The sequence below is a fragment of the Schistocerca piceifrons genome, chromosome 1, assembly GCF_021461385.2.
Source record: "Schistocerca piceifrons isolate TAMUIC-IGC-003096 chromosome 1, iqSchPice1.1, whole genome shotgun sequence".
Classification (NCBI taxonomy): domain Eukaryota; kingdom Metazoa; phylum Arthropoda; class Insecta; order Orthoptera; family Acrididae; genus Schistocerca; species Schistocerca piceifrons.
In genome coordinates, this window is record NC_060138.1 from 576,396,040 (window position 1) to 576,409,273 (window position 13,234).

General features: G+C 38.3%; 1 protein-coding gene across 2 annotated transcripts in view; it reads left to right on the forward strand.

Moving 5' to 3' along the window:
- LOC124802050 overlaps nt 1-13,234 on the forward strand; it is a 196,465-nt gene that overhangs the window by 51,167 nt on the left and 132,064 nt on the right. The window lies entirely within an intron of this gene.

Consider the following 13,234-nt stretch of genomic DNA (forward strand, 5'->3'; position numbering starts at 1 on the left):
GCCCCTTGTGCATCACAGCATATTAATGATTAGATTTAATGACGTCACGAACCAATCATTGCATGGAAACATATTAACAGCTTGGCTTGGTGAGCTTTTTCAAGTCTGTAACTGCTTTTTGAGGTGTGGAAAATGTGTACTCGGTGGATGCAAGTTATACTGATAGAGCAACAGAAAAATGAATACCAGGGTCAGCTTTGTATTTTCAGTCCCAATGCACTGCAGAAGGTGATGAATAAATGAGGTACGAGGAATGATACTTCAGTTCTGAAACCAAACACAAGTTGATGAAGTATACGCACCTTGTTATTCATTCATTCACACATCACATTCTGTAAATCCCATCATGAAGGAGAGCATTCAGGGATGTGGAACATGTCAAGTTAGAGATTAGCAGGGAAAAGAAACCGCTGCTGGCTACTTCTGTAAAGTGTACTAACGACAAATGACGAATAATTTTTTACACCTACTGACTATTATGGTAATTGCTTCTCGATGCTGTACATATATACTTTAGGAGAAAAGAGGTACTTCGAAGAAAGTCACTATTTTGCTGCTGTTTTTATCTAATACATTAAACAAAGAATTCATGTCATTTAAGACAGAACTACCATCATCTGTGTAAATACTGGTTAAGTCAGGATCTATCTAATACAAATATCAGAGTCTTGTGGAATTTACATTCCGGAATCCATATATTCTGATAAATTGTAGGAGGTGTGCCTAAGAAGTATTCTTTACTATCTTTTTGAGTATTTGGGGATGTTCAGTTTCCTGCCTGATGTCCACTGCCAACCTGTTATAGACTTTTGCACTATAGTATAAAACGTTTTTGAACCCCAGAGAAGGCTGCATAGTCTATAAGAAAAATTATTTTTGCTTTTCATATTATGGTTGGGAATTAAAAAATTCACCTTAAGTTCACCCTTCTTATTAACTACAAATACCATTTTGGACTAACATTTATCGAGACATAAGGGTAAGAATCCTTAGGTGTTTAAGAGATTTCTGCAAGATATGTGGGTATCAACTACTCACAGCATTCTGCTGCACGCTTCTGTAGAATAAAAGAGATTTCTGCAAGATATGTGGGTATCAACTACTCACAGCATTCTGCTGCACGCTTCTGTAGAATAAAAGAGATTTCTGCAAGATATGTGGGTATCAACTACTCACAGCATTCTGCTGCACGCTTCTGTAGAATAAATCCTTTTTTGGTGGTACCCGCAGTGCCCTAACGATGGCCAAAGGACAGTATTGAGTGAAAAGTGTGCAAAGTATGCTTAATGCTGTCTGCAGGTGAACACCATGGGAGACATTTTTATGTGCAAATCAAACGGAATAGAGATTTTTAACTTACCTACATACTGTGCCACCTTAGTTTATTATCCATCTGGATGCCCAGAAACTTCATTCAAGAAGACTCATCCAGTGTATGTTCATTGATCTCTACTGCACCAGCTGGAAGTCAGTTTGATTTGTTTGGAAGTGCACGATATTAGTTATGTTATTAAGGGTGAAGGCATTGGCTGTCCCAAGTAAATTATTTATGTAGACCAAGAACAGTAGCAAGCCAAACACTTAATGCTGTGATGCATTGTATTATGTTCCCACACTTGAAATTTACTCCAGTTCCTGATATATAATCTCCTAAAGTGATCCTTTTCTATTTTAAATTAGGACTCCACCCATGCAAGAGGAGGGCCTTTAAGCCATGCCATTTTAGTTTGCCCCAGCAGACTTCTATGATCTATACAATAAAAGGCCATCACAGAAATATACTAAACTGAGGCATCTCCTTGTCACATCAAAGATCACATACACAACACTATGGGAGAGGTAAGGAGTGTTGCTAAGTGAGGTTCATGACACAAAGTGAACTATATCAAGATATTTTACAAGCCCTGAATTAGTGAATTCACAATTATTCATAAAGGATGCTTATGATAGGAGCGCTCCTAAAAATAATAATAATACTGAATTATAAGTATAGTATGGAAAATTCTGGCAGAATGTAAATAATTGAGGTGTAAAGGTAAGAATGCTGCTGAGAAAGTATTGAATTAGAGAGAAAAGAAACAACTTGACTGAAAGAAGGGATCAATTGATAGGATACATTCTGAGGTGTTAAGGAATTGTCAATTTGATATTAAAGGAAAGTGTGTGTGTGTGTGTGTGTGTGTGTGTGTGTGTGTGTGTGTGTGTGTGTGTCTGAGGGGGTGGGGGTGAGGGATAAAAAAAAGAGGGAGATGAAGCCTAGATAGGGTAAGCAGGTTCAAATGGATGTAGGTTGCAGCAGTTGAGGCTTGCACAGTATAGACTAGCATAGGGGGCTGCATAAAATGTCTGTGGACTGAAGACCACAAGAACAACCAAGATTTATTGGCTCCTCAAATACTAGAGGTATTGAGTTGTCAACAGACAACAAAATGAAACTGAAAACTTCACTAAATTTCTGAGAAATCCTTTTCTCCGCTAGAGTGCACAAAAATACACACACACACACACACACACACACACACACACACACACACACACACATGCATACAGTCGCTTAGTTAAGTTACATTCTCTGTAGATAATTTGAACGATTCTTTTATCAAAATGATGTGGAACAAGTCAGTTTACAGGCTATGTATAGGTGAGTAGTGTTAATATTACTAAATGTATGTTTAGTCCTATCCAAGCAACTACACTTTAAAAAACTAGGATTTTTCCCTCTCTTCTCCAGGCTACCAGTTTTTAAATAAAAATTCATCTACGGAATATAAGGCATTGTCCAGGAGAAATGATTTTAGGTTAAATTTAAAACTTGCTATCCTACTTGTCAGGCTTTTTACATTATTGGGAAAGCCATAAAATTTTGTTGTTGTTACATATGAAACTCTTTCCTGAGTCACTGACAGCTTTAATAATGGATAATAAAGGTTATTTTTTCCTCTAGTGTAGTATGTATGGACATTGTCTGCAGATTTTTAATCTCAAAAGAAAGCAATTTCATATGTCCAACACAGTGAAGGTCTTTAATTTGATTAACTAAATCTTTACTGTTGGAAACAAAATAATTGTTGTGGAAAACAAAAGATTTTTTCATTATATCTTGCAAGAATTTGGCTAAGTCGTGATAGGCACTGTTAATACTGTTGGAATTTTGTCGGATCGGATTGTCTTTTTTATGGACTTTTAAATTGAACTCGTAACTTAGGCGTCTGCAGATTCATGTCGATCACCTTCTTTTTTTTGAAAAGATTTAAGAAGAAATTTGTCATTGTTAATTGCAGCTCTGACTTCTTTTTTCTGACATGATTTTTTTTGCACTAAAAATTTGAAAGTATTTGGTTCTTTTCTGCACTGCTTAAAGTTCAGATAACATTTCACATAATTAGGCACAAGTCCCCTTGCTTCACATTGTTTATTGAAAGTAATTGCCATACCTGTATTCAGAATTTTCATATTCAAGTCTTTGTATTTCGTAACAGCCTTAGATACCTCGGCAGGTAGGAATCTTGTAGCTTACAACATTTTTATTGACTGAGATCTAGCAACCGTATGTTATTTAATTACAGGATGTATGTATAGACATCTCCTCTGCACAAAATTACTGTCAAATTGACCATGGTTTCGACTGCACTATGGCAGTCTTCATCAGAATTAAAAAAAATTACATAGCATTACCTAGAAAATATAATGACATGGCTTGAAATACAATATACATAATAGAATTGCTTCCATAAATTGTACAAACAGAGTGTAATTACATGTAATCATACCACGGGTGGAAAATGCCTGAGCAAAAGTGCTCTTGTCATATAGAAGTTGTCACAAGAACAAAAACTAAAATATAAAAATGTAACATGTTTGACTGCTGGATAAAATATTCCATGGTAATACAATGACAGCCGCGAGGTTGCTTAGGGCCAAGAACTGCATCAACATAGCCGCTACCGTCAAACTGAAGTGGTTAACAGGACAAGAGAGCCAGTAGGTGGACACGAAAACAAATTCATGCCATATAGCAAGAAGTAATCGAATTACAGACAAGAGCAAATGAGACATTGCAAAGACAAACAGAAGCCAGTGTATGAATGTTAGAACATAATGTACAGTTGCTTGGTCTTAGCCAACAAAAATGTTTAAAATTTCGAGATTCCTACCTGCCGAGGCATCTAAGGTTGTTACAAAATACAAAGACTTGAATATGAAAATTCTGAATACAGGTATGGCAATTACTTTCAATAAACAATGTGAAGCAAGGGGACTTGTACCTAATTATGTGAAGTGTTATCTGAACTTTAAGCAGTGCAAACAGGAACCAAATAAAACTTCCTGGCAGATTAAAACTGTGTGCCGGACCGAGACTCGAACTCGGTACCTTTGCCTTTCGCGAGCAAGTGCTTTTTAATATGTTGTAAGCATTTCGTAAAAATATTTCTTTCACTTGTGATCGTGAAAATAAGTTCCGGCAGTTAAACTTGCTAGATCTCATGATAGTAGATGACAAAATTAGCTTCAGTATCTTCCATAAAGAAACCAGTTCTGATGAAATTATACCATTCACTTCAGTACATTCGCATTCTCATAAGAAGGCCTTTTTTCATCCAGCTAATCATAGAGCCACCTCCACCTCCCTTTTTTAGTGAAAATCTCAATTGTGAAATCAATCTGATTAAAACTATTGTTGTCAATAATGGCTACAACCCTTCTACAGCAGATAATATTTTTAGTAGGAAAACCAATAAGAGAATCACCATCCTAGGCGTTTCTAATAATGAATCTAAGTAAAAGAAATTTTGTCTATACCATTTCTGGGTCCAATTTATTACAGGAATCAGTGTCTGCTTCAAAGTAAATATAACTGTAAAGTATTCTCCACCAATAATTCTTTAAAAAGTAACATCACACATAACTTGAAACCTTCGCTTTCCCCTCTGCAAAATTCTGGTATTTATAAAATTATTTACGGCAGTTGCCCCGCCTATTACATAGGGCAAACAGGCCTAGCTATTTCGATAAGATTCAAGGAATGCCTTCTAGGCAAAAAAGGCACCAATGTTCACAATTCAACTTTCGCTGATCTTTTGTTAATCACAGGACATAATCCTTAAGATGTAAAAGACATCCAGATCTTGCACTCGGAGAAAAAGACTTTAGGCTTAACATCTTAGAAGAGCTAGAAATTTTTAAACACCTATCTATGAAGGACAGTCTCATTCTTAACAAACAGTTGCAATTATGCAACAAAAACGTTTTCAAGTTATAGAGCCACTAATTAAAAATGGTCTGAATGGGGCTACTCTCCTCAATGTGCTCTCTTAAACATTATTTTCCCTTCCTTTTTCATGTTTTCTTTGTACATTACTTGAACTGTATTTTCTTGTAAAAAAAGCCTGTTATGTTGTAACTTTCATACACTGGCTCCTGTTTGTTACCTGTAATATTTAAATTTGTCTTTGCAGTGCCTCATTTGCTCTTGTCTGTAGTTCGATTACTTCTTGCTAGATGGTGCGAATTTGTTTTTGTGTCCACCTGCCTTGGCCTGTTAGCTGTTTTAGTCCAACAGTAGCGGCTGTGTTGATGCAGTTCTTGGCCCTAAGTGACCTTGCGGCTGTCATTGTATTACCATGGAATATTTTATCCAGTTGACAAACATGTTACATTTTTAAATTTTAGTTTTTAATCTTGTGACAATTTCTATTTGACAAGAGCATTTTTGCTCAGATGTTTTTCACCCATGGTGTGATTACATGTAATTACTCTCTGTCTGTACAATTTATGGGCGCAATTCTATTAAGTATATGGTATTTCAAGCCATGTCATTGTATTTTCTAGGTAATGCTATGTAATTTTTTTTTTATTCTGATGAAGACCACCTTAGTTCAGTTGAAACCATGGTCAATTTGACAATAATTTTGTGCAACCGAGGTTGCTATACATGAGCCCTGTAATTAGATTTACATTTAAAGTACATCTGTCTAACTCTTTAAATCTCACTTCCCTGAAAGGTCTACTGGAAAAGTGCCTCTTTAGCAAATTATCTACAGAAATACTTTCATACCACATTTCCTCATATACTCGCTTGTTTTACCATCATCTAGCCTATAGGCTTTTGACTTACAAAGATTGTATCAAAAATTAAATGAAAAAAAGAAATGTTGCTATCAGCAGGAATCAAACCTGGGTCCATAAATTACCAATCTGTGCTTTACACCACTTGCCTTCAGTACCATCATGACAATGGTTCTTTAAAAAGTCATCATATTCTACACTTGCATGATACAGTAAAAAAAAATTTCACATAAAAATAATGACATGGTGCTATGTGCAACGTAGCAGTCATAGTGCCAGAAGGGATGACGTCACAACAAAACATATGCATTAGAAAACAGAAAGTTGGCTCACTTCTCTGAGTGGATTGTAGTGTGCCTGACGGTCGTTTCAGCACTCGACACTGATTTCTAGTTATTGTGAAGAGAGCACTACAAAACATGTTTTCATCGGTTTTATTTTGATGCCAGCACACATTCAAAGAGAAATGATTTTCGGCTATCATTTGAAGAGAAATGGTGCAATTTTAGTTTGATTTGTGGCTCTCATTCAAAGTGAGGTGGCAAGTGATGTTTGCAGTGTGCTGTAGAACATTAGCACATAATACTCCGCTACCACTAGGATTTTACTAATTATAACCTTTTTTTAATCTGTTTGTTAATTATGGTTCAAGCTTATTGCGTGTAAAACCACCAATTGTGTATCTGGCTGGTACATTTTAGTGGCACAGGTGGGTGTATCTTGAAGTTAAACAATGAGGGATTCCTGTGTTATGGGTTGTAACCAAGTTCTCACTTCTCGATTGGTCTGTCACTCTGCTGCTTTTCCATGCTCATCTTTTGCATCACCTGCAGACTTCTTTGCTGTCTGCAGAGGCTCGAGGGCTGTAAGAGAGCTTACAGTGAAATGATATAACCGCTTTTGAAAGAACTCTTCTGTTTTTTGTTGCTCAAATCAAACCATTTCACAGTTGGGTGAACAGATCTGACATTAACTGGAGCAACATATTTGGGGTGAATCTTATGATATCACCACAAAGAGTACATCGATTCAAGTGACATAACAGACTTTAAACATTTTAAATTAGTTTTCGTGCACTTTTTCATTGTAGACAAGGGATCTGCCATCCGAAGCACTGCCAAGCCGCGACACCTTCAAGGCATATGAAGACACTTAGTCGCTTTCATGCTTTGCCAGTGTCTTGTGTGCATGCTTCATTCATCATCTCTGTACATATCAATATTAAGTGCACACAGTTGCATGTTTGCTACCTACGAATTACCAAAATACATTTTTTATTTTCGTAAGTATCTTTCATTGACCCAAGAGGATAATAGTGGAACATGTTACTGCGGATAATCACGTGTTACACTGCAGAAAGGCGGTCCCTGCAGGGAATAGTTTCCATACTCTCCCCTGCACAACTGATATGGTTTCCATTGTTTTTCACTTCCTTGTGCCTTCTCAAATTGTTTCTTGTTTGGATGATACTTCCATGATGAAGAGGAAATGGAAAGTCCCATCCGGAAGGAGAAACATAGAAGTTCAGTTGTTTCTAGTTTCTGTTGTGGGTCGCAACAGTCTGTACTACAATATAAAACACTATAGTTTCAATGTTTTTTTTGCATAAACTAAACTCAAAATGAATGTATCTTCAACAGTCTTAAATTTAGCAGCTGTGCACCATTAATTTAACCGAAGAAACCGTAGATCTTCATGTCACTGCTATGAAGGAGAGAATAACTAGCAAAATGGTCTTCCGAACAGCACAGGAATTAATCATAATGTAAACATGGCTGTTGGTGTTTGCTGCAAATATTTAACTCCTCTAAATCTGTAACTATTCACAGAAATTTTTACGTAGTGTTGTGAAGTATAGTATTCTAAACGGACAGTAACGAAAGCTGTTTCAGCTACCAGTGTGGTTTGTTGTGGGTGAGCTACTCACAAACTTATACTGCAAACAATGTCTACAACCTACTATGCCTGAATTCATTGCAAGTCACACACACAAAGTAACTGAATGGCAAATGATAATATTGACTTGAAGGCTCTGCTGGCACATGATCAGCATATTAACTTGTCATTTTGTACTCAGAATCTGAGCTTTAGAAGTAGTCTGGTCTGCTATGACTATATTTCTACCAATGTTTAGAATTGTCCATGTGTCTCTCCAAACTCTTCGGTCCCTGCTACTCTGATATACCACAGTTAAGAGTATCAAGGGTCCCACTTGTGTTCTCGGTGCACCAGTCTCAATGCTCTTCAGGCGATGGTCGGCATAATTCAAATCAGTTTGTATTCTTGGGTTGAAGAAAGAGTTGGTGGCATCCTGAGGATGAGAAATATAATAACAGGGATATATCTCAGAATATGTGGTCTGAGATTTCTACTTTACTGGGAACCACAAGTTGCTAACAGCATGAAAATTTAATAATAATTAATTGAACATTACCTTATACTGTGTATATTCTGTGGCTCTTTAGCCATTTCAGCCTCATAATAATAATTTCAGGTGATTCAGTGGCCCGGTGGCAGTCTTTCTATTGGACGCCACTTCGACAGCATGGGTGTCCCTAACTGACACCAGTTGTCCAACTGGGAAAAAGAGGACCTACAGTTCAATGTGGAATCTGAACCACTTGTGGTTTCTGGTGACTCCTCAAATTGTTGAGAGGTGAAGTCTAGGTTAAAACGCAGACTGTAAAATCCATGATTGGACCAGGATTTGATCCCACAACCTTTCAGTTTCCAGGCACTTGCTTTACCAGTAGTCCACCAGGCCCAACTTTAGCCTCATCTCTATACTTCACGTTGCATGTGATCTGCAATAAGGGCATAATGTGCGTCAGACATTTTAGGCCTAGTTTTGAACCTCAGAATGTTTGCTCAAAAGAGAGAAGTGGTATATGTCAATTTTTATTTTCAAGATATTGTAGTGGATTGTTTTTAGGTTGTTGTAGTGGATTGTTTTTAGGTTGTTGTAGGTGGACGTTACATGTCTTCAAATTATTATAATTATTGCATACTGGTTGTGTTACGCCAATAGGGTGGTGATCCTGTTAGATGAGGTGGTTTGCAAATGTGTATGTGTTAGTGCTTAGTGCTTTTTAGCTGTTCAGAGTATCTTACTCTAAAATTTATGTTTGTATAACAAGAATATGGAAGGAGTAGATCACTACTCATTATATAGGAGGGCACATTGAGCTGCAGACAGGAAGAATTAAAAAGAATGCTAGAAATATTTTAGCTTTTAGACAGAGTCCTTCTTCAGAGGTAATATTTCTATTTATAATATTTCCGGCTTTCTCTCTCTTTTTTTAATTGTGCCTCTCTGCAACCCAGTGCTTCTTCTGTGTGGCAAGTAGCAATCTGCCTTTTCCATATTGTTGTTATTTCATTCTGGTCTTTCCATTGTTAGATTTTCACACTTATGCTCAGTAACAGTCATCGAATTTGTGCAGTGTGTCCGTAATCGTGCTTTTCAGTGTCATCACAAATCGTCTTGAGTATGCAATAAAATGTTTCTCTCTTCATCTTATATTTTCATAAAACTTGTATAGCTATTCTAGTAACTGAGAAAATAGTGTACAGTAGTCAACAAGTTCTTTTCAAGACATATATAAGTTATAATAGATTCTAACCTCCTTGATCCCACCGAAAACTAAGGAGATCAGGAAGCACTGTGACCAAGCTGTCAGCCGATGTTATCAGGCAGAATGTGGGAACAATGTTGTTGTTGTTGTTGTTGTTGTGGTCTTCAGTCCTGAGACTGGTTTGATGCAGCTCTCCATGCTACCCTATCCTGTGCAAGCTTCTTACTGCAACCCACATCCTTCTGAATCTGCTTAGTGTATTCATCTCTTGGTCTCCCTCTATGATTTTTACCCTCCACGCTGCCCTCCAATGCTAAATTTGTGATCCCTTGATGCCTTAGAACATGTCCTACTAACCGGTCCCTTCTTTTTGTCAAGTTGTGCCACATACTCCTCTTCTCTCCAATTCTATTCAATACTTCATCATTAGTTATGTGATGTACTCATCTAATCTTCAGCATTCTTCTGTAGCACCACATTTCGAAAGCTTCTATTCTCTTCTTGTCCAAACTATTTATCGTCCATGTTTCACTTCCATACATGGCTACACTGCATCCAAATACTTTCAGAAACGACTTCCTGACACTTAAATCTATACTCGATGTTAACAAATTTCTCTTCTTCAGAAACGCTTTCCTTGCCATTGCCAGTCCACATTTTATATCTTCTCTACTTCAACCATCATCAGTTATTTTGCTCCCCAAATAGCAAAACTCCTTTACTACTTTAAGTGTCTCATTTCCTAACCTGATTCCCTCAGCATCACCCGACTTAATTCGACTACATTCCATTATCCTCGTTTTGCTTTTGTTGATGTTCATCTTATATCCTCCTTTCAAGACACTGTCCATTCCATTCAACTACTCTTCCAAGTCCTTTGCTGTCTCTGATAGAATAACAATGCCATCGGCGAACCTCAAAGTTTTTATTTCTTCTCCATGGATTTTAATACCTACTCCGAATTTTTCTTTTGTTTCCTTTACTGCTTGCTCAATATAGAGATTGAATAACATTGGGGAGAGGCTACAACCCTGTCTCACTCTCTTCCCAACCACTGCTTCCCTTTCATACCCCTCGACTCTTATGACTGCCATCTGGTTTCTGTACAAATTGTAAATAGCCTTTCGCTCCCTGTATTTTACCCCTGCCACCTTTAGAATTTGAAAGAGAGTATTCCAATGAACATTGTCAAAAGCTTTCTCTAAGTTTACAAATGCTAGAAACGTAGGTTTGCCTTTCCTTAATCTTTCTTCTAAGATAAGTCGTAAGGTCAGTACTGCCTCACGTGTTCCAACATTTCTACGGAATCCAAACTGATCTTCCTCGAGGTAGGCTTGTACCAGTTTTTCCATTCGTCTGTAAAGAATTCACGTTAGTATTTTGCACCTGTGACTTATTAAACTGATAGTTCGGTAGTTTTCACATCTGTCAACACCTGCTTTCTTTGGGATTGGAATTATTATATTCTTCTTGAAGTCTGAGGATATTTCGCCTGTCTCATACATCTTGCTCACCAGATGGTAGAGTTTTGTCAGGACTGGCTCTCCCAAGGCCGTCAGTAGTTCTAATGGAATGTTGTCTACTCCCGTGGCCTTGTTTCGACTCAGGTCTCTCAGTGCTCTGTCAAATTCTTCACACAGTATCGTATCTCCCATTTCATCTTCATCTACATCCTCTTCCATTTCCGTAATATTGTCCTCAAGTACATCGCCCTTGTATAGACCCTCTATATACTCCTTCCACCTTTCTACTTTCCCTTCTTTGCTTAGAACTGGGTTTCCATCTGAGCTCTTAATATTCATAAAAGTGGTTCTCTTTTCTCCAAAGGTCTCTTTAATTTTCCTGTAGGCAGTATCTATCTTACCCCTAGTGAGGTAAGCCTCTACATCCTTACATTTGTCCTCTAGCCATCCCTGCTTAGCCATTTTGCACTTCCTGTCGATCTCATTTTTGAAACGTCTGTATTCCTTTTTGCCTGCTTCATTTACTGCATTTTTATATTTTCTCCTTCCATCAATTAAGTTCAATATTTCTTCTGTTACCCAAGGAGTTCTACTAGCCCTCGTCTTTTTACCTACTTGATCCTCTGCTGCCTTCACTACTTCATCCCTCAGAGCTACCCATTCTTCTTCTACTGTACTTCTTTCCCCCATTCCTGTCAATTGTTCCCTTATGCTCTCCCTGAAACTCTGTACAACCTCTGGTTCTTTCAGTTAGTCTTGCTTATTTGCCTGTCTAGCACTCAATGCCTCAGCTATAGAAATAATTCAAACATACACTATGTGATCAAAAGTATCCGGACACTTCCAGAAACATATGTTTTTCATATTAGGAGCATTGTGCTGCCACCTACTGACAGGTACTCCATATTAGCGACATCAGTAGTCATTAGACATCGTGAGAGAGTGGAATGGGGCACTCCGCGGAACTAAGGGACTTCAAACGTGGTCAGGTGATTGGGTGTCACTTTCCACACTCTTAAACATCCCTAGTTCCACTGTTTCCAGTGTGATAGTGAAGTGGAAACTTGAAGGGACATGTACAGTACAAAAGCGCACAGGTTGATAGTTGACGATGATGATGATGATGATGATGATGTCTGGTTTCTGGGGCACTCAAATGTGCGGTTATCAGCACCCATACAAATTCCCAACCTTTGCTCAGTCCAATTTTGCCACTTTCACGAATGTGTTGGCTGACAGAGACTGCCGACAGTTGAAGAGGGTCGTAATGTGTAATAGGCAGACGTCCATCTAGACCATCACATAGGAATTATGAACAGCATCAGGATCCACTGCAAGCACTATGACAGTCGGTGGGGATGAGAAAACATGGATTTCGTGGTCGAGCGGCTGCTAATAAGCCACACAGCATGCCGGTAAATGCCAAACTACACCTCGCTTGATGTAAGGAGCATCAGCATTGGATGATTGAACAGTGGAAAATTGTTGTGTGAAGTAACAAATCATAGTACACAATGTGGCAATCCGATGGCAGGATGTGAGTATGGTGAATGCCTGGTGAAAGTCATCTGCCATTGTGTGTAGTGCCAACAGTAAAATTCAGAGGTGGTGGTGTTCTGGTGTGGTCATGTTTTTCATGGAGGGGGCTTGGCCACTTGTTGTTTTGCGTGGCACTGTCACAGCACAGGCCTGCATTGATGTTTTAAGCACCTTCTTGCTTCCCACTGTTGAAGAACAATTCGGGGATGGCGATTGCATCTTTCAACACGATCATCTTTCACACTTTTTCATAATGTCTGGCCTGTGGCAGAGTGGTTACATGACAATAACATCCCTGTAATGGGACTGGCCTGCACAGAGTCCTGACCTGAATCCTATAGAACACCTTTGGGATGTTTTGGAACACCGACTTCATGCCAGGCCTCACCGACCAACATCGATACCTCTCTTCAGTGGAGCACTCTTTGAAGAATGGGCTGCCATTCCCCAAGAAACCTTCCAGAACCTGATTGAACATATGCCTCAGAGAGTGGAAGCTGTCATCAAGGCTAAGGGTGGGCCAATACCATATTGAATTCCAGCATTACCAATTGAGGGCTCCACGAACTTGTAAGTCATTTGACTTTGCAT